The 24,229-nt window shown below is 37.7% G+C and overlaps 1 pseudogene; it reads right to left on the bottom strand.

Moving 5' to 3' along the window:
• Positions 1-18,593: 18,593 nt before the first annotated feature.
• LOC134644583 (G2/M phase-specific E3 ubiquitin-protein ligase-like) lies at positions 18,594-23,745 on the bottom strand (annotated as a pseudogene).
• Positions 23,746-24,229: the final 484 nt, after the last annotated feature.

Here is a 24,229-nt window from a genome sequence, read left to right as displayed (position 1 = left end):
TGTAGTTGAATTGGAAGCCAATGGAGCTGTTTAAGAACAGGTGTTATGTGTTCAGCGGATCTGGTTCTGGAGATAATGTGGCAGGCTTCATTCTGAACCAAATAAAGGTTATGGAGAGATTTATGAGACAGACCATAGAGAAGAGAATACAGTAACTGAGACAAGATGTGACAAGAGCTTTGACATGTATGGCAGTACTGTGAGGAAAGCGAGTAAATGTGAGTGAGTTAATATTGCAAAGACGAAGGTAGGCAGACTGGGTAATATTGTTTATATGTATTGTAAACGTGAGAGTATTGTAAAGATGACACCCAGACCCTTAAACTGAGGGGAAGGGAAGACAGAGTTATCAACAGATAACGAAAAACTATTTGATTTAAATGGGGAAGATCTGGTGCCAACAAGAATAAACTCAGTTTATTGCCATTAAGTTTAAGACAATTGTGAGAAAATCAAACTTTAATTTTATTTAAACTATCAGAAACAGATGTTCGTGAGAGAGTAGCAATGGGCTTGAAAGAGAAATAGAGCTGGCTGTCATCTGCTTAACTGAAATTGAACGTGACATGCCCTGAAAATATTACAGAGAGAAAGGAGATAAATAAAAAAGTGGAGAGGTCCCTCGACAGAGCTCTGGGGTACACCAAATTTAATTGAAGTGGATTATGTGCAACTACATTTGTTTCACAAACTCAGAATGGCCATTTTATATTTTGCGTTGTCAACATGTTTGTAGTTTGGATCATAAAACTTAAATGTAGACAATCCAAGCAGCCAAGACCTTATGGTTAAGATAAGTTGTACTATCATGCTTTGTTAGGGTGGACAGTTACAAACAGCAGATAAGCAACTTGGGTGGGTTTAGTGCAGCTGACTATTAAAGTTGCTGGTTTGAGCCCCTGTTGACATGCTGGTATCTCTCCTTTCTGAGTTGCCGAAGCTAATATTTAGAACACACATTCATTCCTCTATAGGATGGTTTCCATAGACTGGACAAATACAGCCAAAGCCGGAATCAAGACCCCTGAGTTCAGCTGATTTGTTCCAGAAGTACTCTTTCAGATGGTTTGTTGTAGGACCTGCCCACTTCACATTCGGCTCCTTGAAACTGCCAAACATCATTCACTTTCTGTGGTAGATTTCACCACAAATCGCTTCCAGTGTGTATGCAGCTTAAAGTGACCCAACTCTCCCTGCTCTTGTGAAAGTTGGGTGATCATGGACCACTTGATGGAGATCCTCACAGATTCTGTGATTCAGTGCTGCTTCTACTCCATCATGAAATCAGCAATTGTAAGCACTCACAAAAACGTGAAACACAGGTCCTGATATTAATCACAATCACCTGTCCTAGGCTGGTGTATTTCACACTAAAACAAGTGAATATATGGTAGAGGATAACAGCCTGTGTCATACATGCTTTTATCTGCTCCATTATAAATGTTGTTGATATCTTATCTTTTCTGCACATTATCTGGTATTACTTTTATTGAAAGACAGACAAACAGTAAACCTCACCTGATCATGAGCCTTTTTAACTTTACCAACAATACTAGTGGGAGAACTAGAAAAAGTTATTTTATTGCAGGTCTTTTTTTATTTCCAAGACATCACCCTCTTCTGACTGTTAAGCAATCGAGCAGAGTTCCCAGAAACTCTGACCCAGGGATAAAAGATTTGTGGTGTGGAGCAGAAAGGGTTTTGTTGTTTAATCACACTTCCTTTTACTTTAATCACACTCAGATTTGATGGTGATATATTGCAGCTGAAATGTTAAATGCCACACTTTCACTGCCACCATTGTCTCTGTCTTCTTGTCATTCAGTACTGAGCAGAAGTTCCCAGAGGAAGTGAATTGTTTCCGAGGATAAAGTCAGTCCGACGTGCGGTTTAGAGAAAAAGTTCCCACCTTTGTTCCTTTGGGATTCACAGGCCTCACTCTGCCTTGGCTTCTCTGTACTGGGCTCTAACGCTCTTGTTCTCACATGCTCTCTCTGGTTTGGCTCAAAAAAATGAATGGGCACTTCCTTGAACATAAAATGGAGCACAGTGTGTTTGCTTTTTCCGGTGGTTTGGTTGGTAATCATCACCTCTCAGTTTCTGATGATTTGCTGAGCGGCATGCTTGAAAACCACGTACTACATCATTTGTTCAAACTGTCTGTCAGTTTTTAATCCAGTCAAGATGGGGAGCGGGCACAGAGAGAGAGAAAGTCGAAGCTAGACACAAGTGTTTTAGTAGGACTGTGTGTCATTTTAGAAAACCTGTGCACAGCGTGAGCCAAAATATAACCACTCACAGATGACCTCAGTAACATTTATTATCTCATAATAACAGTGTGTGTTGAGTTCAGGGATATATTAAACAGCTTAGATGCGAGTGAAATGGCCAGGCACAAAAATCGTGGTGATTTTGTCATCCAGCCAAACATCTGAGTCAGAGTGTCTCTGTCAGTAGCAGTGAATGCCTCGAAACACTGATTAGTGACTAAAAGTCTAATATTTGGTGGCTCTAACTCACAGCTTACACCACTAAAAGGATCTGCTAGCAATGTAAAAATGCACATTTAGAGGTCTTGTAACATCCAGGACTTGGCAGGTTGGAGCTTATTTGGCAGTACATGAAGGGCCAACAGCATGTTTGGCTGCTTTGGCTCATTAGTGTACATGTCTGTGTGTTAGCAAAAGTGTAAGTGTTCATGCTGATGTTGTTCTTTTGCCATCTGCATCCATATTATATAGCAGATCTGCTTATTACTGCACATGTGATGATGTCTCTCTTTGTACTTCTGGCTTTGTGATGACTAAAGGTGGAGAAAGATAAAGTAAAAATGATTTTAACTGTTGGATAAATAAATAGCACACAAAGTATTTCAGAGTTTGGAAACTGTTGCATATAAATAAACTTTGTTCAGCCATCAATTTTTTTCAAAAGGCTGTTTAACAGTTTTATTTTTTAGGGATTACATTCAAGTTAGCTCAAGTGTCGGGCTGGAGTAAGGAGTTAGGTAATGTATTACAGAAGTACTGAACCGTGTGTAAACAATGTAATCTCAAGGTGAACTGGAGAAATTTAGTCACGATAAGTGTGTGAGTGCTTAGCAGCCTGTAAATAGTAAAAGTTTAGTGTTGACTATCCACTAGAGCTGTTTTTGTGTGCACATCAAATGGGGACCCAACACCACAGTTTTCAAAGACAGTGGTATTATTTCAATCAATAACTTAAGGGCAAGAGAACATGCAACAGATTAAGAAGCCATGTGGACATGATACTTCCCAGCTGCAAAAGAGCGGTGACCATGCATGCCTCTGCAGGCACGCTTTTTATCCACACCTTGCCGGGTGTGTACAGTTAAGACAGCAAGGCCTATGCACCACCCAACTGATCCTGCACTGTGACTGTAAGGTCAGTAGGTGTTACAGAAAGATGTAGCACATAGATGATTGCAGAGCTTCTGTTTTTGTTCTTTTAGTCCTAAAAGAGAAAATTGGACGGGGGAGGGCAGATATGAAATAATTTACAGCGGGGCAGTGAGGTGGAGATTCAAAATGAAATGTCACAGAAGTATTTGAAATTGCCTGAATCTTTTCTATGATTAGGTGACGTTGAACAAAAATAAAATACTTCTACAGATTCAAGGGGTTTTCCTTATTTTGACCTTTTTTTCCTCCAGCGCTGTAACCCAGTACCGAGCACGTAGGAACTATGAAATGACACATATTGAGTTACAAAGTCAGTAAAAGCAAAAAAAAGTGTAAACAACCCAAAATATGTTCCTTATTTTAGATTCCTCAAAGTAAGCCTCTGCTTGCCTTGATGACAGCTTTGCAAAATATTGGCATTCTCTCAACCAGCTTCACGAGGTCGTCACCTGGAATGCTTTATGAGTTCCCACATATACCGAGCACTTGTTGGCTGCCTTATCAACAAACTGCAGCCAACTCCTTCCAAACCATTCCTGTTGAATTTAGGCCAAGTGATTGCAGAGGCCAGGTCATCTGATGCAGAACTGCATCACACGACTTCATGGTCAAACAGTCCTTACTCTGCATGGATGTGTGTTTTGACTTATAGTCCTGGTGAAAAATAAATGGTGGGCCCACTAAACCATGTGAACTGGTGTGTCACTGCAGGTTGAGTCTCACCGGCAAAGCTCCATCACACCTCCACTTCCATCCTCACAGTGAGAACCAGATATGCAGACACCATCAGTTAAACGTTCATAATTTTCATGTCAACTTTTTTTTATATTTTTTATATTACAGACAATGTTAAAAAAAATAGTGAAAAACTTTTGAATCAGTGGTTATGTCAAGAGGTTGACGCTTGCCTTCAGCAACACTTGCCTTCAGAGTTCACTGTACTCTTCACCCAGGGTAATCAAGGTAATCAAAGATGACCCCGATGAGGGCTGCAGGCAAAAATGTGCCGGTCAAGCAGTTTTTTCTTCATACTACAAACTTCAACCTCTTAAGACATCTGCTCTTCTCCATGCACCTTGGAAGGAAGTGAGGTTATACCAGAAACTTCTACACTATATCTGCAATTAGTGGGTGTGCACTTTTAACTGGTATTGTATGTTTTATCATTACCCAGTTGAGATGCTTTGACAAAAGAAAAAGAACCCCATGCCAAACATTACTAATGTGTTTAATTAAAAACATAAAATTACATTAAAAAAAAGAATGAGGTGATGAAGTCAGTATTGTCAGTATTAAGTGTGCGAGTGGACAGAATTATGTTGGAAATGCTGAGTTGTGCAAAGCAAAGATGCATGCTGACCTGGCAATCTTCTCCAACCATGTGCTGCAGCACAGAGACAGAACATACAGCATATAGATGGGTTAGACAAGCAAGCAGACCACTGCAGCAGTAGTAAGGAGACAGTGAAGGTTGTAACCTCATAATGAAAAAGGTCCTTCACCTTTCATTTTACTATGGAGAACATGTGACAGCTTGAACACTCAGGTGGGAATTAAGAAAAAAAGAAAAAAAAAAACGCCTTTATTCAAAGTCCAAAAAGGTGGCCTCTTTTTCTAAGCATGTTTGCAAGGGGCGGAGGCAGCTAGCAGCCCTACAGCCACACACAGGACACAGACACACACATGCACATAGCTTATGACAGAGAGAACGAAAGGGTCAAAGGTGTGCTTGCACTTGATTAGGAATCAACTCTCCCAAAAAATGGATGACTAAATAAAACCTGTTCAAAATGGCTATTAAGGCATATCTGAATTAAGACATAAGATATCAACATAAAAAACGTACTAATGAGTAAATGACAACTTTAGTAATGTAGATTATTGAAGGCAGTGTTTGAAGAGGGTGACATCACTGCTGTGTTCTAAGGATTTCTTATGATGCAGGTTCCTCATTGGCAGCCCCAAACTCTGCCTGGCACACATAGGTGGGAAGCTCTTGTGTGATGTTGAAATTCCAGCTGGTGGTTAGTTTTTATTCCAAAGGAAAGTCATTATTATTCCAACAACAATGCCCCATGCAGACAAACTTACAGAAAATCATTTTTGGAATACTTTTGTTTATCTGTTTCTTAAATGTATTTTTAAAACTTGCCAAAATCATTCAACAGGTCCAGACGGGCTTTGGGAGCGACAGGGTGATGATTGGTTATTGACACCATGACATCCAAAATCTCTGTTCACACTTTGTGTCTAAACAACATGTAGAGATGAAGCCCAACACATGCATCAACTTCACCAGCTCTTGCCTTGCATGCAGACACTAACATACATGTGTACACACCTTGCTGTCATTAAAGAGCCCTCTCACACTCACACACGCCCTTTCCTCCCTCTTATTATCGATGCTTTCTGGCACCAAACAGTTATGAGAAGACCAAAGCAAAGCACCCTCATTACTATCTGAAGCTAATACAGTAACTACCATCTATGTCCTCTTTGCTTCTTTAAGTCCTCAGTAAAGTCTAACCTTACATTTTCTTTTACGCATTAGTTGTTTTACTTGAATTTTTGATTCTCTGGATGGTAATAATCACACTTTAAATAGATATATCAGGTATCAAGTCTATTCTCCAGAATGATCTAAATAAAAATCAATTTGGAAGAAATGATGACACAGAAAAAAAGGTAAAATCTCCAAATCCATAAAGGAGTCAGACTATATTATTGTCTCCACCCTTCCAAGAAAATTATTTCGCTTTAAGTACTGCACTTATAGTAAGTAATGTTTAAGGCTCATGGACTTTAGTACCAATTTGGAAAATGACTTTACCATTTCCTATCTGAGTGAGAAAATTACACCCAAGCGCACATTTTGCAATTCGGTACTTTGCTTGTAACTTTCCATCATCACCCTACTTGAGTGCATGGGAGTCCAGGGAAATAACATGGAAGCACCAGAAGAATACTTAGACCAGTGTTAAATCACAGAGATGACAGCTTTATGTTAAATGTCAGATGTGCTTGTTGGCAACACTCCAATATCTTATATTTCAAAAAAACAACAACAGGTCTCTGTAACTCAATACAGCTTAAACAATCTAGTACGTGCTGACCCACTAAAAACTCATCAGAACATCAGCACTCACACTTACAAATATAATTACATTTCACTTAGAACTCACAATAGCAGTCACCTCAAGCTTAAAAGAGGACCGCAGCTGAAAGAGAGAAACTCAACAATGAGACAATCTCCTGTGAACAGCACCAAAGTGATGTTAATACTTTTAATGTTGCATGGCAGCAAAAAGAGGGCCACAGGCTGAAACATGTCAGTTTCTTTCTGCTGCTTATATTAAAAGTACTTTAATATTTTTCCTAAAAGTAAGGCAGTACATTACTTCAGCGGTCCCCAACCTTTTTTGCGCCACAGACCGGTTTATTTCTGACAATATTTTCACAGACCGGCCTTTAAGAAGTTGCGGATAAACACAACAAAGTAAAACCAGTACTGGTACCAAAAAAAACAGAAGATGTATTCAAAACACACGGTAAAAGACCCAGGGAAACTGAGTTAACGATAAAAACAATTTAAAAAAATAACAATAAAAACCCTGAAAAAAAAACCCATAAATTTCACACCTGAGCCTCAACTCTTGCCCCCCGTGACCCGGGGGTTGGGACCGCTGCATTACTTAACATAGAGAAAGTAATTTGTTGTGCTATTTGATACCAAGCAAAGCTGAAAAGACTTCAAAGTGATTTCCACACAGATTCTGCTGTAGAAACACGAACAGGTAGAAATGCATTTATTACCTGTTGATGTTCAGGCTCTGGCTGCTGGGTGGGTGTCAGCAAACATTCAACTTTATCATCAGTCAGGGTACTTGGCTAGCTTTGCGTTAGCATGTTATCTGTACAGATAAAGTTGTGTTAGCGGTTGTTTCTGTCCTATTCTCCAATGTCCAATTTGCATGTTATCATTGTGGTCTTGTCCTTTAATCCAGTGAAAGTAAAAACAATGTCTGTATCTCCACTGCTGTCAAAAGGTTTAGACCTCGTCACTGTTTCCTTTCTCCAAGCGCACTAACTGAAAACAGCTGATTGCCGCACAAACATGCAAGAAGAAAAAAACCTTGACGTTTGTTTTTTTTCCCCTTATACGTCAATTACGTCATAACACGAGTAATGACGTAATTGTATAATAATTACTTAGTATTTGGTACACTAATGTGTTACTGCATTAGTGTCAAATGTTGTGTGCTTACAGTAACGCGTTACATTGGCAACACTGGGTGCTGATGTTCTAATAACATGCAACATCCTAAACTGCTAACTATGGATTAGAAGAATTATTTCATTTCCGACACAACTGCTTTTAAGTCAGCCATGAATCTATGCAGTCAATGCAGATGGCCGCCCCTCCCTAAACCTGGTTCCCGGTTTTTTGCTGTTAAAATGGAGTTTTTCCTTCCCACTGTTGCCAAAGTGCTTGCTCATAGGGGGTCATATGATTGTTGGGTTTGTCTCTGTATGTATTATTGTAGGGTCTACCTTACAATATAAAGCGCCTTGAGGTGACTGTTGTTGTGATTTGGTGCTGTATAAATAAAACTGAATTGAATTGAATACCACATGATGATTTTTGATACTAATAAAATAATGATTTGACCTTTGTTACTTTGCGTTAAAAGTGGAATTTAGACTGTAGATCTTAGCCAGAGTATTTCTGGCTGTACCTAATGAGAGCTTAAAAAGGTAAAGCAAGACTTTGGTTTAAAGCTTATCATTTAATGCCGTTCAAAATCTGTGTGGGTTGATTATCAAGCTGAAGTCAAAGGTCTGTTGTTTATACATGTGATTTGAAATGTGCCTCATAACTAATTATCACAGATAATTATTGCTTTAGACCTTAAGCATAAGCAGCGGTGAAACATTTTAATTGTTTTTGTGTGGGGAGGAGAAGGAAAGCAAGCATCCATTTTCGAAAATCACCCCGAGGGCTTTTTTACTGTCAGAAACAGGCTTAATATTGTGTTCGGGCATGTAATACTACTTCCTCGGCAAGCAAGAACCAATAAACCCCTGGAATGAGCTGACGTGGAACAAAGCTGAGCTAAACAGATCACTTGAGAGTTTGTATAATAACCAGAGGAATCTGGATAAGCTGGAGCCTATCTCAGCTGTCATGAAGGAAGGGTACAGCGTGGACAGGTAGCCAATCTGTCACAGGGCTGACACAAAGCAAAAGACAACTATTTACCCTGCCATTCACACTTATGGCCAATTTACAATTACATGTCTTGGACCACTGTGCAGTATAAAGGGAACATATTCATAGAGGCCAAAACCAGGTTTTTTAATGCTTTTGAATGTTGGAAGACTCAACTTTTATCATAGACGGTAAAAAAGACACATGGCTAACACGACGTCACCCACTGGTTTCTGACTGCTTTCTGTCTAACAACTTGTCCAGTCATTATTCGATGAGCATGTGGTTTCATGGTAATCCTTCATTTTGAAACCTACGGTGGCTGGGAAGTGCAAAGCGCAACAAATTAAAAATCCGCAACAAATTAAAAAACCGCAACAAATTAAAAATCCGCAACAAATCAAAAAACCGCAACAAATTAAAAATCCGCAACAAATTAAAAATCCGCAACAAATTAAAAAACCGCAACAAATTAAAAATCCACAACAAATTAAAAAACCACAACAAATTAAAAAACCGCAACAAATTAAAAATCCTTGACGGAAAGGGATTGTCTGAAATACCGGAAGTGACACAACGATTAGCCTAATAGGGCTTTTGGAGCGTGATGTCACGAGAGGGGGAGTGGCCAGGATTTTTGGTTGAGGCGCCATGTTTCTGGGCCGAACAAAGCGCTAGCGAAAGAGGAGCGAAAGTACACGGATAACACCAGCTATGGTTCGTACTTGCTGTGTGGTCGGTTGTAAAGTTAGATCGCATGACCGGCAAGGGAATAAGGTTGAAAATGGTTTGTCTTTTCATTCTTTCCCCACCTGGAAGCAACATGAGGCAGCTCATGTATCGGATGTTACCAAAAGAAGGCGTCTAGTCTGGATAGCAGCTGTGAGACGAGCTGATATCCAGTTCTCTTCCATCTCCAAATATCTGTTGGTGTGCTCCAGACATTTTCATTCCGGTAAGTTATAGATATGTTCATATCACTCTTTATCCAGTCTTTAAGTCTGACATCACTAGCCATGTCTGGGCTCAAACTCCGCTGCAGGTCCATAAATCACACGATCACTGTGGCGTCACTGAGAGTTGAAAAACTATCTAAAGTCTTTCATCTGTAATAAAATGATCAGCGTTCTGCTTTACCATGTGTAACAGTTGAGTTTATCATCCAGGCATCCATGAAAACGAAATTAGCAGGAAGTTAGCTCGCTAGCTTCCATCTAAATACAATATAGCATGTCCTAACTGAGGGATTTTGGAAACAAATTCAAACGTACAGCTCTGCTATCACTTCCAACATAAATGAAGACAGAAAACTAAACAGCAGTGACGTTTGTAGGGTTACTGAAGTTTGGCTAGCTGGTATATAACGATGTGCTACGTGACCGCTAGCGACACAGCTATGTGAGCATAATATAAACACGCTAACTTTTTTCCACTTGATAAAAGTTATCGTGAGGATTCTCACAAGGATGAATAGGATTAGTCATTCATATACTGCTGCATGGGCTGGGCTGTAGCTGCATCATAAGGTTTTAAAAACTGAGCTTTCAAATGATTAGTGGTGATAAAAGCTGAGGGAGGCCAACAGTGATCACTGACTGTTTTTAGGAGCTTTTTGAGATTAAATAGAAGACAATACAAAACATTAAACATGTTAACAACACAAAACCCATATTAAACGCAGACAACTTTAGGCCCGGAAGCAGGATTCGTCACGCCATCACTTAAAGACCAGATAGCCTATTAGTTTTATTTTTAGAAAATTAGAAAAAAACATCCTAATGAGTGATTTTGCAGAACTACGTTCTATTTATAGACTTGCTAATTATTTGGCATTATTGCAGGCAAACCAGCCTATGAAATGGATGAAACATCGTGACTGGGTTCCAGCGCTACTCAAGGGACCTGCTTCAAACATACCACCATGCCAATCAGATTACTTCTTCCATGTGAGGGTGAAGAGGTGACCCTTCTGGATAAGATGGTGAAGGTTTGCTGTCGTTTTGGTGAACAGTGTGGTAGTAAAACCAGGGAAAAATGAAACTTGCTCCTGTTAAATATTCTTAAGTTTTGTGCTGTATAGGTAGCGGTAATTTTTCAAAAGATAAATTGAAGTAATTGATAGTAAATTAAGTAGTGTTAGTAGTGGGTGATATCGTGTAAATGCTGTCATGATTTTGTGTAAACATTTTGTCTTTTATAAACTATAAATGACATGGATTCTACATTGTAACTGATGTGATGTTCTATAAAGTGGTTTTAATAAAAAACTAAAAAAGAGGCAAAAATTTGTTTGTTTCTTTATTCAACTTTTGAACAGTGGTACTCAGTCAGTACATATTCAGTAAATGCAAATTATTTACATGGCAGTGCACTTCAGGCATAAATCTAGACCCCTATATAAAACATTATGGGTCATTCCCACAACCCACAGCTTTACTGTGTTCCAGCAAAGTATCCAATAGCAGTGACAACTCCTCCACAGTAGTAGGGATGGGTACCGGTATCGTTCTGACATAAACGGTAGTAACCAGACCGAAAAGCAGCGCACATTTCGGTGCTTTATTTCGGTGCTTTTTTTTTTCCCCTGAGATGTCATACACTTTGGATTCTAGCCAATCATTTTACCTTTGCAAGCGTAGTAGGCGGGCCCAGGTACGTACGTTCTTTTAGAGCAGAGCTACAGATTAAAAATGCGCTTTTGACCAGACTTTTGACCGCTTTGCGGTCAGAAGTCTGGCTGTACTTCACAGCAAAATATGCAAACTCAGCAGCCTGCAACAAGTGCTTCAAGCTGATACTGTGATACTGTGCAAAGGAGGTGACTCCTCGAATCTGATGAAACACCTAGCGATGTATAGCACCGTATTTGATAGCTTGCTGCGAGACCTCACACCGAGCACATCTACTGGGGGTGTGGTGCCTGTTATCGGACCCGGAGTTAGCAACATCCCCCAAGAACCCGAAGAGTAGAGTCGTGGCCCCTAGCCCTGCCAGTGTAGCAGAAATGATGACGGATGATGATGGCAGCAGCTGTTCTTCTCTGCGTGAGTAGCTTAATGTTGTTCGTGTGTAATTTACGTTGAGTAGGCTAACCACGTTATTAAATTAACGCATGTAAGGTGAACTAGCAAACACCGTCGTAGTTACATGCGGCTGTCTTCTTGTTTGATGGCAGGTACGCCCTTCACCCTGGCCAAAAAGGCTAAAATGACCAAAGAAAAAGAGGAAAACAGCTAAACATGAGAGGTTTTTGGACAAAGTTCGTGTTTTTTTCCATTGTTTAAGCACTGCTTCCAGCCAAGAGTGATACCATATATGCCCTATAGCTGCAGAAAAGGCTAACATTGTTATCTTTTTACAAAAAAAACAGCTAAACATGAGAGGTTTTTGGACAAAGTGTGTGTTCTCCATTCTTTAAGCACCGGTTCGAGCACCGTTTAAGCACCGGCACCGTTTCAAAAGTACCAGTTTGGTACTGGTATCGGATAAAACCTAAACGATACCCATCCCTACACAGTAGCAGGTGGGATTTTTCTTTTTTGAGGACGGCTCCTTTTATCTTTCAATACGGATGGTCTGTTTATGTTTTGATCCAGAGCCGTTTTTGGGCAGCTGAAGAGGAGAAGTCTATCTTATGGCCAACCTCTGGCTGTATCTTGGTCATATTACCAGGCAAAACCCAGTATGCAGGTTCATCTGTAACAGTCCTTGTGCCACAGATCTGCACTGTTGCTTCTACTTTAAAAAGAAGAGCAGCGACATGGCTGCAGGTCTCCACAACTCCGGCCATACAGGTGCAGTGGGCGGCTTCAACCTTCCCTGTGATGCTCACAATGACCCATGGCTGCAATGCTGGTTCATTCAGTCTTTGAGAGTGCAGTACCTGAAACATACAAAGTTAATTTAAAGACAAAGACTCTAATGAGCCAAGGCCGACATAAATGTGTTTTATCTACTTTCAAATCCATTTATCATAAATGTAACAAAGTGTTTAGAAAGTTAGCACATACATGTAATTTTCCATTTTTTTATGTATCCATCTATAGAACGCTGCATGTTATATTCCAAATCTGCCTGTTCTCTTTCAGAAACCTGCCTTCAGAAAATGAAACTAAAGTATGTAATGCAAGGATGTAATCACTTTAGAGATGGAGAAAGCATAAAGTTTGACTTTAGGTGACAATTATGGACACGTAATATGATAAGGAGATTCTGCAGGTCATTAATCAATGTATTATAGTAAAAAAATTATTTTTTGTGACACAGGACACAAACATAGAAGCAAGATATATAATTAGGATTATTTATAATAAATATGAATAAATAATTGCAATTTCTTTAACCATTGAGAATAACTAAATCCTTCAGGACAATGTCACATCAATGCACTGAACTCACTCAGTATAAATAAAATGTTCACGTTGTCTTCCCAACAGTTTCACTAACATCTACACGGGATGGACACGAAGCGCTCATGTGTTCTCAATGTCTTCTCGGACGCTTCTCCAGCGCTGATAATTGGCATATGTTTTGTGTCAGTGACATAAAAGACGGACTTAATGCGACATGACCATTCAAACAGCAGTTGCTTTCTAAAACATCAGATAATGTATCGGATTCAGTACCACATACGAAAGTGACCCAGATCGGATTTGAAAATATCGGATTTGTGCTGTTTTTACACTGTCATACCATGATTGGATATGGGTCGCATACGGTCAAAAAAGTCCGATTTGATGCGCTTTTGCGTGCAGTGTGAACGTAGCCAGAGCCTCCACATGTTCTCAATATAATTTGTCCCTCATGAATGAATTTATGATTGCACTAATTTGAATGTTCGGGGGAAAATCAAACGCATTTTACTCACAGTACCCTACAAACGTCACTGCTGTTTAGTTTTCTGTCTTCATTTATGTTGGAAGTGATAGCAGAGCTGTACGTTTGAATTTGTTTCCAAAATCCCTCAGTCAGGACCAGTGTTGGGTAAGTTACTTTAATAAAGTAATTAATTACTAATTACTTAGTCAATATTGTATTTAAAATACTTATCTAATTACTGTGGCAGAAAAGTAACTTAATTACTAAATTTACGGTGGCCCTGAGAGGCCAAACGGACTGCAACTTCAGAAAACACTTGCAAAAAGAAAAATGCTGCAAAAAGGAAAATGCTGCAAAAAGAAAAACGCTGCACTACAACTTCAAGAAAAACGCTGCACTGCAACTTCAGAAAACACCTGCAAAAAGAAAAATGCTGCAAAAAGAAAAACGCTACAAAAAGAAAAACACGTGCAAAAAGAAAAACGCTGCAAAAAGAAAAATGCGTGCAAAAAGAAAAACGCTGCAAAAAGAAAAACACCTGCAAAAAGAAAAACGCTGCAAAAAGAAAAATGCTGCAAAAAGAAAAACGCTGCAAAAGCACACAAAGCACAACGGAAATAGGAAAAGACACAACGGAAATAGGAAAAGACACAACGGAAATGTTCCTGGGGAGACAATAACCCGACGGACCAGTTGCACGACCCAAAACATGCTAACCAGTGCGCTGGGACTGGGAGACACTTCAAAGAAGTGGAGGAGAGGTAAATGTGTTGTAATCTCATGATTCTAATAATACTACAGATATCTGGAATATACATTCAAAGATAATTCTAACAAAGATAATGTTTAATGTAGCCTTAGAAATTAAGCTTTTTTAAACTCGAGAACAAATACTAATAAGTCAAAGTCATTAAGGAGTGTTGCAGTTAATGTGTTCAGGTTTTAATTTGGCATTGTGTCTTCATCAGGCAATGTATTGTCCATATTGTGGAATCCAGCTAGTGGGGCAAATTGGAGTTTTTTGTGGGTCCTGTGGAACTAACATTCAAGTTTTAGCACCTTTTATAGAGAATGGTAAGCACTTCACTTTCCTAAGTTCTAGTATTTATTGCTCACCTTTTAATTGCTTCATAACGACTGATATACACCACAGTAGCTTCAGTAGTGCGTGTTAAACTTTTTTTGCGGGGGCGGGGATTATTATTCATGTGCCATTCCAAAAGTACTATATTCATCTCCTTATTCTAAGGTTTTTGTATTGTTAAAGACTCTGTATGCAAAGATAAATCAGAATTCCAAAAACGCAAAGGCATGAACTGGTAGGTACTAAGAACTGTTTTCTGGTTTAAACCTACCACCGGTTCTACAGCATATTTTTAAAAAATTGTTTATGACTTGTCTATAGCAATAGGGCATATGTACACAGTGATGAAATTCTTCTAACTTCTCTAATTTTGCTCATTTTGAGTTGTCAGCATAGAGGTCTTAATGAGAGTGATAAGTCCTGAATCCTGGTCCATGTTCTTTGAGCTTTCGCTGGCCTTTATTTAAGCTCACATCAAGAAGATTAAATACTTGAGTCATGTTTATTGAGAGTTGTTTCAGATGTGGTATTTTTTTAAAAAAACACTTATTAAGTGCATTTGTGGATTCCTGTGGTCGTAATTATCTTTTCACGTTTTCTCTTCAACCTTAGGCCCAGTCTCAGTCACAGACATCATCAATAAGTATTTCTCTGAGGGCCATACATATGAAGTGATCTTGGATTTTCTTGAAAACAAGCATAATATTTGTATGAGTCTGAGAACATTAAAGAGGAGGCTAAAAGATGCTGGAATGACTAGAAGGACTGACTTTACTCCCACTGACATTGTCATTTCCACTGTTACACAAGAACTGAGAGGCTCAGGTCAGCTTCTGGGTTACAGATCCATGTGTCAGACACTGCGACAAAAGTATAATCTGACAGTTAAAAGAAATGATGTAATGCACATACTCTCAAGACTAGATCCATATGGTGTTAAGCGTCGCTGTAAACGCAGGTTTGTTCGAAGAGGCTATTTTTCAGAAGGACCAAATCAAGTGTGGCATGTGGATGGTTATGATAAGCTGAAACCCTTTGGTGTTGCTATTAGTGCATGTGTCGATGGATTTTCAAGGAAAGTTATGTGGCTCAACTGTGGCAGCTCAAATAATGACCCAGGTGTTATTGCAAAATATTATATGGAGTGCGTGACACGGTTTGGTCAACTTCCAGCATGCCTTCGTACAGACTGTGGTACAGAAAATGGCACAATGGCAGCCATTCACTGTGCTTTAAGATCAGACCATGGAGATGAACTTGCAGGAGCCCACAGTCATATGTATGGCACCTCAACTACAAATCAACGGATTGAAAGTTGGTGGTCTTCGTTCAGAAAGCAAAGGTACATGGCTTTTAAAATATATTCTGAAACTTAAAATTGAATGGTTCTGAAGGTGTTTCGTGGTCAGCGATATACTTTTTTTTGTGGGTGGGGTTTTATACTCAAATATTAAATTACAGTCACAAACAAACAAAAACATAGTCACCTACACATTTTTCTCATGTGATGCAAGACTGCTTCAAAAACTATAATAAATGGTTTGGTATGCCAGTGACATTTGTTTGTATTAAAACAACACACTCAGAAAGAAAATTTGACTCACACATTCCACTAAAGTCCTAAAAAGGAACTATGAAAAACAACAAACTGACATTCAACATTTTAATAAATTATTATAAATCCTATAGGCAATGGCATCAGTAAAGATTGATCTATTTAACATTGAGTAAAATTTATTCAATTTTGTGTGCCTACGTAGTACCAAACTAACATCTAGATCAAATAGTTTACCTGTAGGGAGTCATATAAATAAAAGAACAAGGGATTCTTCAAATTTGAGAACTGTAATAGGAGTAATATAAGAACACTGATCCAACATGACAGAAATCCATTTGTTATAGGAGGTCATTCATTTCAGACATTTCTTCGACTTTGTGTGCCAAAAAAAAAATACTGATGTTTTCACTAGCTTTTGGATTTCTGTGTGGTATCTAACAAGTGATAAAAGCTTCAGTGTTCATGTAGAAACAAAATAGTACATTTATATGGACAGACCTGTGTATTACAACTTTTCTTAAGTTCAGCCGCCAAATGCAGGAATAACTGAAGGATTAATCATTTTGTTAAATTTTGTTATTTGTGTGAAGTTGCTTTTTTTTTCCTGCAGTGCATTGATGAAACACTTCAGAACATGTGAACAAGCTTTTCTTTGAATGAAATTGCGCACAGTTCAATATTCTTAAGATTACAACTTTTTTTAAAGAGGACAATTACATTTAATTACTTGTGTTATTAAATTTTATATGCCTTGTCATTCCACCATTAGAACTCAGTTCTGGATTGAACTCTTCAGTGACCTGAGGGAGAGGCATCTTTTCAACGGCAGTCATGAACATAAATGCCTTCCACGATATGTCTTCCTCAATGTCTTGCAAAAAGAGCTTGACGAGTACAGAGATCTCTGGAACACTCACACCATCCGACCTGTGCGCCAATCTTGTTGTCCATCTGGTAAACCAGAAGCCATGTATCACCTACCTCATAGGTATGTATTTAGTCCATGTATTTTATTTCATAGTTTTACTAAAATTTGTCTTCCTCACTATAGTGTATTGTACGTGCAGGATACCTGTCCAGCTTGCTGTTATTCCATCTTTTGTTCATTTATATAATTGTTCAGGAACAGTCCATCCCTTATGTGCACTCTTATCTTTCTTGACCTAACCACTTGAGTTAAGTAAGCAGTATGTCATTTAGGTTTAACAATTTGCCCTAACTGTTACTCACTTTGGAAATTGAATAGTGTGTTTTGTTGTTTTCACCTTTTTGCTGAATAGAAATTAAAGCTGCCACTTGTGTTTTGCCATTAGTTCTGTTCTCTGACTTCATGCACATACGTTTTATTTTTATATTTTTTCCCCCCCAAAAAAAACATGTTACACAATCATATTAATTTTGGATCACATCTTGGCTAAAAACGACAAATGTAGATATATGCATAATTAAGATTTTTTAAAATCACAATTTCCAGAAATGACTTTTAATTATAAGATTGACTTTGCGCTTTTGCTGTAACCTTGAAGGATAGTACCTGGAGAAGTGACTGAATTTGTTCATTTTTCTGACTGACCTAAGGTATGGTGGAAGAGAGTGTGGATTCCAAGTGCCTCAAGAAATCCTGCACCAGTTTGATGACATTCTACCTGCTCAGTACAGTCTATGTGGGGACGACAATCTCCAGGTTCATTTCACAAACTTGGAAAGACAGAGTGATCTCCCTCGACCAGTCAACTGGACTACTGCAGTTGAAAATTATATAACACTCAAAAATATGACTGGACTTTAGAAGTCAATGTAAAATCATCTGCTAGATGTGGGTACAATTACCACTGACACTAATTGTCACAAACCAACTTTAATGAGCATTTAGGTAAAAAAAAAAATAGTACCATAGTATTTATATAAATTGTTTCACTACCGTCAACTTTACAGTGTGTACGGTTTCTACCTGAATAAATCAAAAGACCATACTGTACAAAATATCTTGTTCATTTTAATTAGGTACTGTAACAAACACGTTGATTAATTTGGAGATCTGTTTTACAAACAAAGGTTTACAAAAGCATTCTGCAATACCTGTATTTATGTGGAGGTTTTTTTTAACTCAAAGAAGAACTTGCGTATCTTACAAAAAATGTAATCAAACACAGAAGTGTTTGATTAAATAAAGCCTTTTAACTGAATTTATCAGATTTTTTTCCCTGTGTTATTATACTAGCGTGTCTCAGTACATTAGAATACTTCAGAAATGTTTTATTTTGTTACTTTGGCAATTTCTTAACAGAGTGAAATATGTCTAACTTTTTCAATTGTCCCACTATGATATTATGTTTTTGAAATTCCAAAACCTGATTGAACTTTCTGCGATGCATAAAACTTTATGTGATTTACAGAAATTATTATAAATTATTAGAAACAAAATTTTCAGATTTTAAAATTACAAACTTCAAATGTTCACTAAAACCATAGATGTGGCTTAAAAGCAAAAGGACTTGGACCTTAGGGAAGCCCAAACCCAGGAGAGTTCTGGATGCTATAATCCATGGCTTCTTGGAAGTCCTCATAACTGTGTAACACTGGGATTTTGATAGTATTTGCACAGACATCTGCTACAGGGAAGCGTGAAGTGGTCTGGAAAAGAAGCCGTGGCTTTGGCTGAATTGTTGCAGGAGGAATTTCCCTCAGTCCAGTTGCAAACATAAGGATGTCTTCAAGATACAGACTTCCATTTCTTTCTGAAAATATAAAGAGAATAAAAGTTATTACTAATGATAATAAACAGGAAAAAGGGGCCATTACACTTTGCTGGCATAAATGTACTCATTTCAACATTTTCAACCAAATTTAATACCTTCTACAGAAAGCAGATAGTCTTGCCAGTAGCTTAGTACTCTTGTCTCCTCTTGACGCCTAGAGCTGCCAGGTGGACCAAATTGCACATGAAAGATGTTCTCCAGAAGATCAGCTGTCAGCCTGGTCTCAGCGTAGCACATGAATGAGAAGAAGAGTGAAGGATGCTGTTCCAGGGCGTTTAGAAAATCCAGTGTTGCTAGACCCTCTCTGAAACTAGAAAACAGTCTAATTTTTAATAAAATGTTTAATGTTATTTGTGCAAGAAAGCAAAACTTCACATCCGAAACTACTGTGTTAAGAGAGTAACCAACATTCTTATCTAGCTAAGACACTCATCCTGCTACAAAAAAGAAGTCCTCCTGAAAAAGGTCTTGCATTTAGAATATATTTTTTCCGTCCTTTAAATTTCACGGGAATAAAAAAACTAACAATTTATTCTTCTGAAAAGATTTTGTTAAATGGGCACATAATAGTCTGAATTCTATACCTTTGGATGGAAAGATGGTTTCGGTAGATGAAGTACCACTGAATGTAATCCGCTACTACCTTCTTCTTATCCTCCAGTGTCCTCATGAATCGATAGCATCCTGCTGTCTGGAGCATGCTTGAGTGTTTTTCTGAGATTACTCGGAGCTCACTTAGAGATGTTGCATTCTTTATCTAAAGAGAAAAATATATATTACACATGCACATGCACAAGTGACATCCTTCGCATGCTGTCTATTAATGTGCAATTTAACACAGTCTTGGATTACACAATCAGTAATCATTAAGTAATCAGTAATCATTTCAGGCATCAGTTAGTTACCAAGATTATGTTAAGTGGATAACTAAAACTAAAAATTTGCATTTATTGGCGTTTGTCATAATCATAACATCACAAATTTACCTCTAGTAGAGCCTTCTTGATTTCTTCATCTGGTATATCATCAATTGGTGCCTCGAATGTCTTGTCTTTTCCAACAAGGTACATAAAGAAGTTTGGAGATAAACAACATGGCCCTGGACCACCATGGACAATGGAAACTGCAATCATTCTTCCAATGTAGAAATATTCATTTTCATCTGCAGCTAAAGATAAAGACAATTCATTATAATAAAGTAATTTTGACCATGGAAAAAAATGTGAAAAAAATAGATACCTTTACTATGAAATGTGAGATATTTGGCATAGTCTTTTCCTTCGAATATTCTTCTCGTCCTTATGGCTTCCATCAAAAGGGTGAGAAATTCTCGAGTAGGCCCACCTGTGTCTATCCTCTTCAGCCAGCCCCACGTCATCAGAGAATTTCACCATCATGCCAGAGTTGGGACTATATGAAGACCTTCTGAAGCCTCGGTAGGCACCATCCCAGACATTGGCTCGGTTAATGTTGAATCTGCTACAGGAGGTTTTGTTGATCTTCAGAGCCAGATTTGAGATGACATCTGCAGCCGTCAATCCATCAGGTTCATCACTGTAGAATGAGTCAATGAAAAGCAACAAAATATTTACACTATTTACACTTTATGTATTTTTTTTGTTTAATATCTTTTAAGTAATTTTTCTTGCTTTATCAATTGGCCTTTTTCTGTTAATTAATTTTAAAAAGCAAAATAGTAATCTGAAGAACAATCATCAGCAACCAAATAATTTTAAGAATCTTTTTTTTTCTGAATAGAATCATCAGCAGAATAACTTCACAGGAACAGTTAAGCTATGTTTGCTCCTGTAAAAGGTTAGGATCAAAAATAGCAGCAGTACCCAGCACTATTTATAGTAAACAAATATTTGATAAATAGGTTAACTGCAAGTCACACATTATGGGTTTATTGTTCTTATTCAAGATATGAAAATTACCAGTTTTCCTTTTGCAACTCCTCTCCCTCAGCATCTGAAGAACTGCTGTCAATAACGACAGGTGCATAGATATTGGTATAGATACTGTGAAAGAAGAGTAAAAACAGAAGATTAAAATAGATTTTATGTAATAGTAATTCTGGCTCTACATTTGGCTGGGTTGGGTCTGAAGTACTTCGTGACTGAATTTGCTCAAGTTATGGATTAGATAGAGAACCTCTATAATTAAAGAAAAAACAACAACAACAAAAAAAACCAAAACGGTTTCACTGAGCTTATTACTTTATAATTATTTACAAGATATATCATTTTATATTTCTAAAATTTTAGAATCACCATCAGAATCATAATACTTCATTGATCCCTAGGGGAAATCATGTAATTTTATAATGTCAGACTAACTTGTAACTTGTAGTATGTTCTGCTGATGTGGATGCCATTTGAGATTCTGTACCACACTGAACCTTCAGCATAAACACCAACACAACACAATGCCATAACAACTGCAGATGTAATGGCATGCAAATGAAACGTAACAATTAAATATGCAACATTGTTATACAGAAGAGTATTATGTACTTGCACATCAGATGTTTGGGATATTGAAGGTGACCTATAAAATATAGATCCAATGATAAAAAGAAAATGTTATAAAACATAACATGCTTTTGTGGCCATCGAATGCTAACATTAAAGTGTTAAGAACATTAGATGTTTATATACAGAGGCCAGATCAATGTGCTAGAAGGTAGCCAACTCACCGACGTATAGGCTCTGGTGTACTGCTTTCTGGACTTGACCAAAGCTGTCAGATAAAATCATCAAACACCAAACTCGTTGATTATGGCTGCTCAGATTCTTACCACTATATATACAACGATAGAATGATATTAGTCTTATATTCAGACATTGAATGCATTATGCCGGAACTGAGAGCACTAACATCTCGAACTAATGAATCCTTGAGATTTACATACCACTGTGTCAGAGAGGGGTGACGTAACGGGTGGTACCCTAACGATAACTTCATCATCCTCCTCATCTTCTGAAGCACTAACATCTGTGGGAACGTATGAAATACTTTGGCTAAAATCTTCAACACAGTAATCACAAGATTCTTTAACAATATGACTATAAAAAAGAAGAAATGGCAATTCTATTTAACTCGCATTCTGACAAAAAGTCCTCAAGTGTGCAGACAAATAGTGTAATTCTTTAGTAAGACTTGCCAACGGCCTCTTTGTAGAGTTCAATCGTAAAGGGTGTGTCAGTTCCTGGAATATTTTTTATTTGAGAGCCATCAGGGTAGAGCAGGATGTATTCTACATCTTTCATATCTTGGTTGAAATCTTTCAGTTTTTTAATGGCAGCACCCAACAGCCTCTCGGATGACCAGCTTGGGTCAACATGTAATGGTAGTGATTTCCCTCTTATGGGTCTCATGCCAGTCTTTTTTTTGTTCATGATCCCAACAGAAATCTAGATTACATTTTAGGAAAAAAGAAGTGGTCACATATTAGAAAAGTGTTGTCAGACAACAGATTAACATTTAAAAAACTTTTTATTTATACCTTCACTGTTTTCTTTGATTTCTTTTTGGATTTTGAGAACATCCTCCTTTCTGCCTCTTTACCTTCACGGTACTTGTAGAACTGCTGAACAACTGTCTTGGCTGAACAGGAAAAAAGGGTGAAAGACAGAGAGACTCTTTATTGGTCTATCGTTGTTTATAATTCAAAAGCAAACATGAAAAAGTAATTATTCAAAAAACTTATGTACATAATGCACAAAAAAATCTACCTCTTCCCCACAGTCACATCCAGCAGAAAAATGTCTTTGCTTTCAGAAATGCAGATTTATTAGTCACACCTGATGTCTATAATTTTCCTTTTTTTTTCATTTATGACACTATCTGTAAATTACAAACACCTGAACAAATCTTGCCCTTTTAAGTTTTTTCCGTATAGAACGAGTTACAATAGCAGAAAAAATTACCTCTTGAGTGTTCTTGTTCTGTGGAAGCATCTTTAGCTGGTACAAAACTTATGTCTTTTCCACAGGAACAGCAAAATTTTGTCAAGTTCTCAAACTGGAATCCACAGAATGGGCAATACATCTTAACCTGAAAAACATGAAAAAACTACTCAATTCGAGTTGTATGATTTTAGCAATTTATTTTACAAAGCAGTCATATATATATATATATATATATATATATATATACACATACACATATATATATATACATATACACACATATATATACATATACACACACACATATATATATATATATATATATATATATATATATATATATATATATACATGAACACATTGTACAGTCGAGTCTAAACAGTGTACTTACATCTGGACTCGTCAGGCACTGTTTTTGGCTGCAGTGGTTATTATTATATTTACATGCTTCCATCTCCCTTTTCTGCTAGGTGAGAACTCATACTTTTCCACTTTCCTTTTTCTCCCTCCCTCGTTCACAGAAACTTAATGTGTATGGCAGTCCATTCTCCCTGCAGCACGGACTACACTGCCCATGAGGGCACATTCTTTATCGCTATGCCTGTAACACTCTGCCTATTGCCTTCATATTAAATAATTTTTTGAACAATAGTTATTGAACATATTTTGTCATGTCATTATACTGCCGCAAGTAGAGGTGGCATGGGCCGCAAAACTGAGACACAGGCATTAAAGCCTCTTAATGCGTATTTTGTTTGGGTTTCCACCAGAGTGGAATTAACAAAAAATAGAGAGGGCATAGCCTAACATACGAAATAGGAAAAGAATGATGTGTAATCTATTTATTTCAACAAAGTAACTGTATTCTGAATACCACCTATCTGTATATCTGTAGTATTATTAGAATCATGAGATTACAACACATTTACCTCTCCTCCACTTCTTTGAAGTGTCTCCCAGTCCCAGCGCACTGGTTAGCATGTTTTGGTTCGTGCAACTGGTCCGTCGGGTTATTGTCTTCCCAGGAACATTTCCGTTGTGTCTTTTCCTATTTCCGTTGTGTCTTTTCCTATTTCCGTTGTGCTTTGTGTGCTTTTGCAGCGTTTTTCTTTTTGCAGCGTTTTTCTTTTTGCACGCATTTTTCTTTTTCAGCGTTTTTCTTTTTGCACGTGTTTTTCTTTTTGCACGTGTTTTTCTTTTTGCAGCATTTTTCTTTTTGCAGGTGTTTTCTGAAGTTGCAGTGCAGCGTTTTTCTTGAAGTTGTAGTGCAGCGTTTTTCTTTTTGCAGCATTTTTCTTTTTGCAAGTGTTTTCTGAAGTTGCAGTCCGTTTGGCCTCTCAGGGCCACCGTACTAAATAAGTAATTAAACTAAATACTTCTTAAAATCCCTATAAATCTTGAGTGGACAAACAATAGAAATTAAACTCTTAAAATAATACATAATTTTTTTTAAAGACGGAGACTC

The sequence above is a fragment of the Pelmatolapia mariae genome, linkage group LG16_19 (genome assembly GCF_036321145.2).
Source record: "Pelmatolapia mariae isolate MD_Pm_ZW linkage group LG16_19, Pm_UMD_F_2, whole genome shotgun sequence".
Taxonomy (NCBI): Eukaryota; Metazoa; Chordata; class Actinopteri; order Cichliformes; family Cichlidae; genus Pelmatolapia; species Pelmatolapia mariae.
Note: the sequence above shows the minus strand (reverse complement) of the source record. Positions and strands in the feature narration are given on the sequence as shown.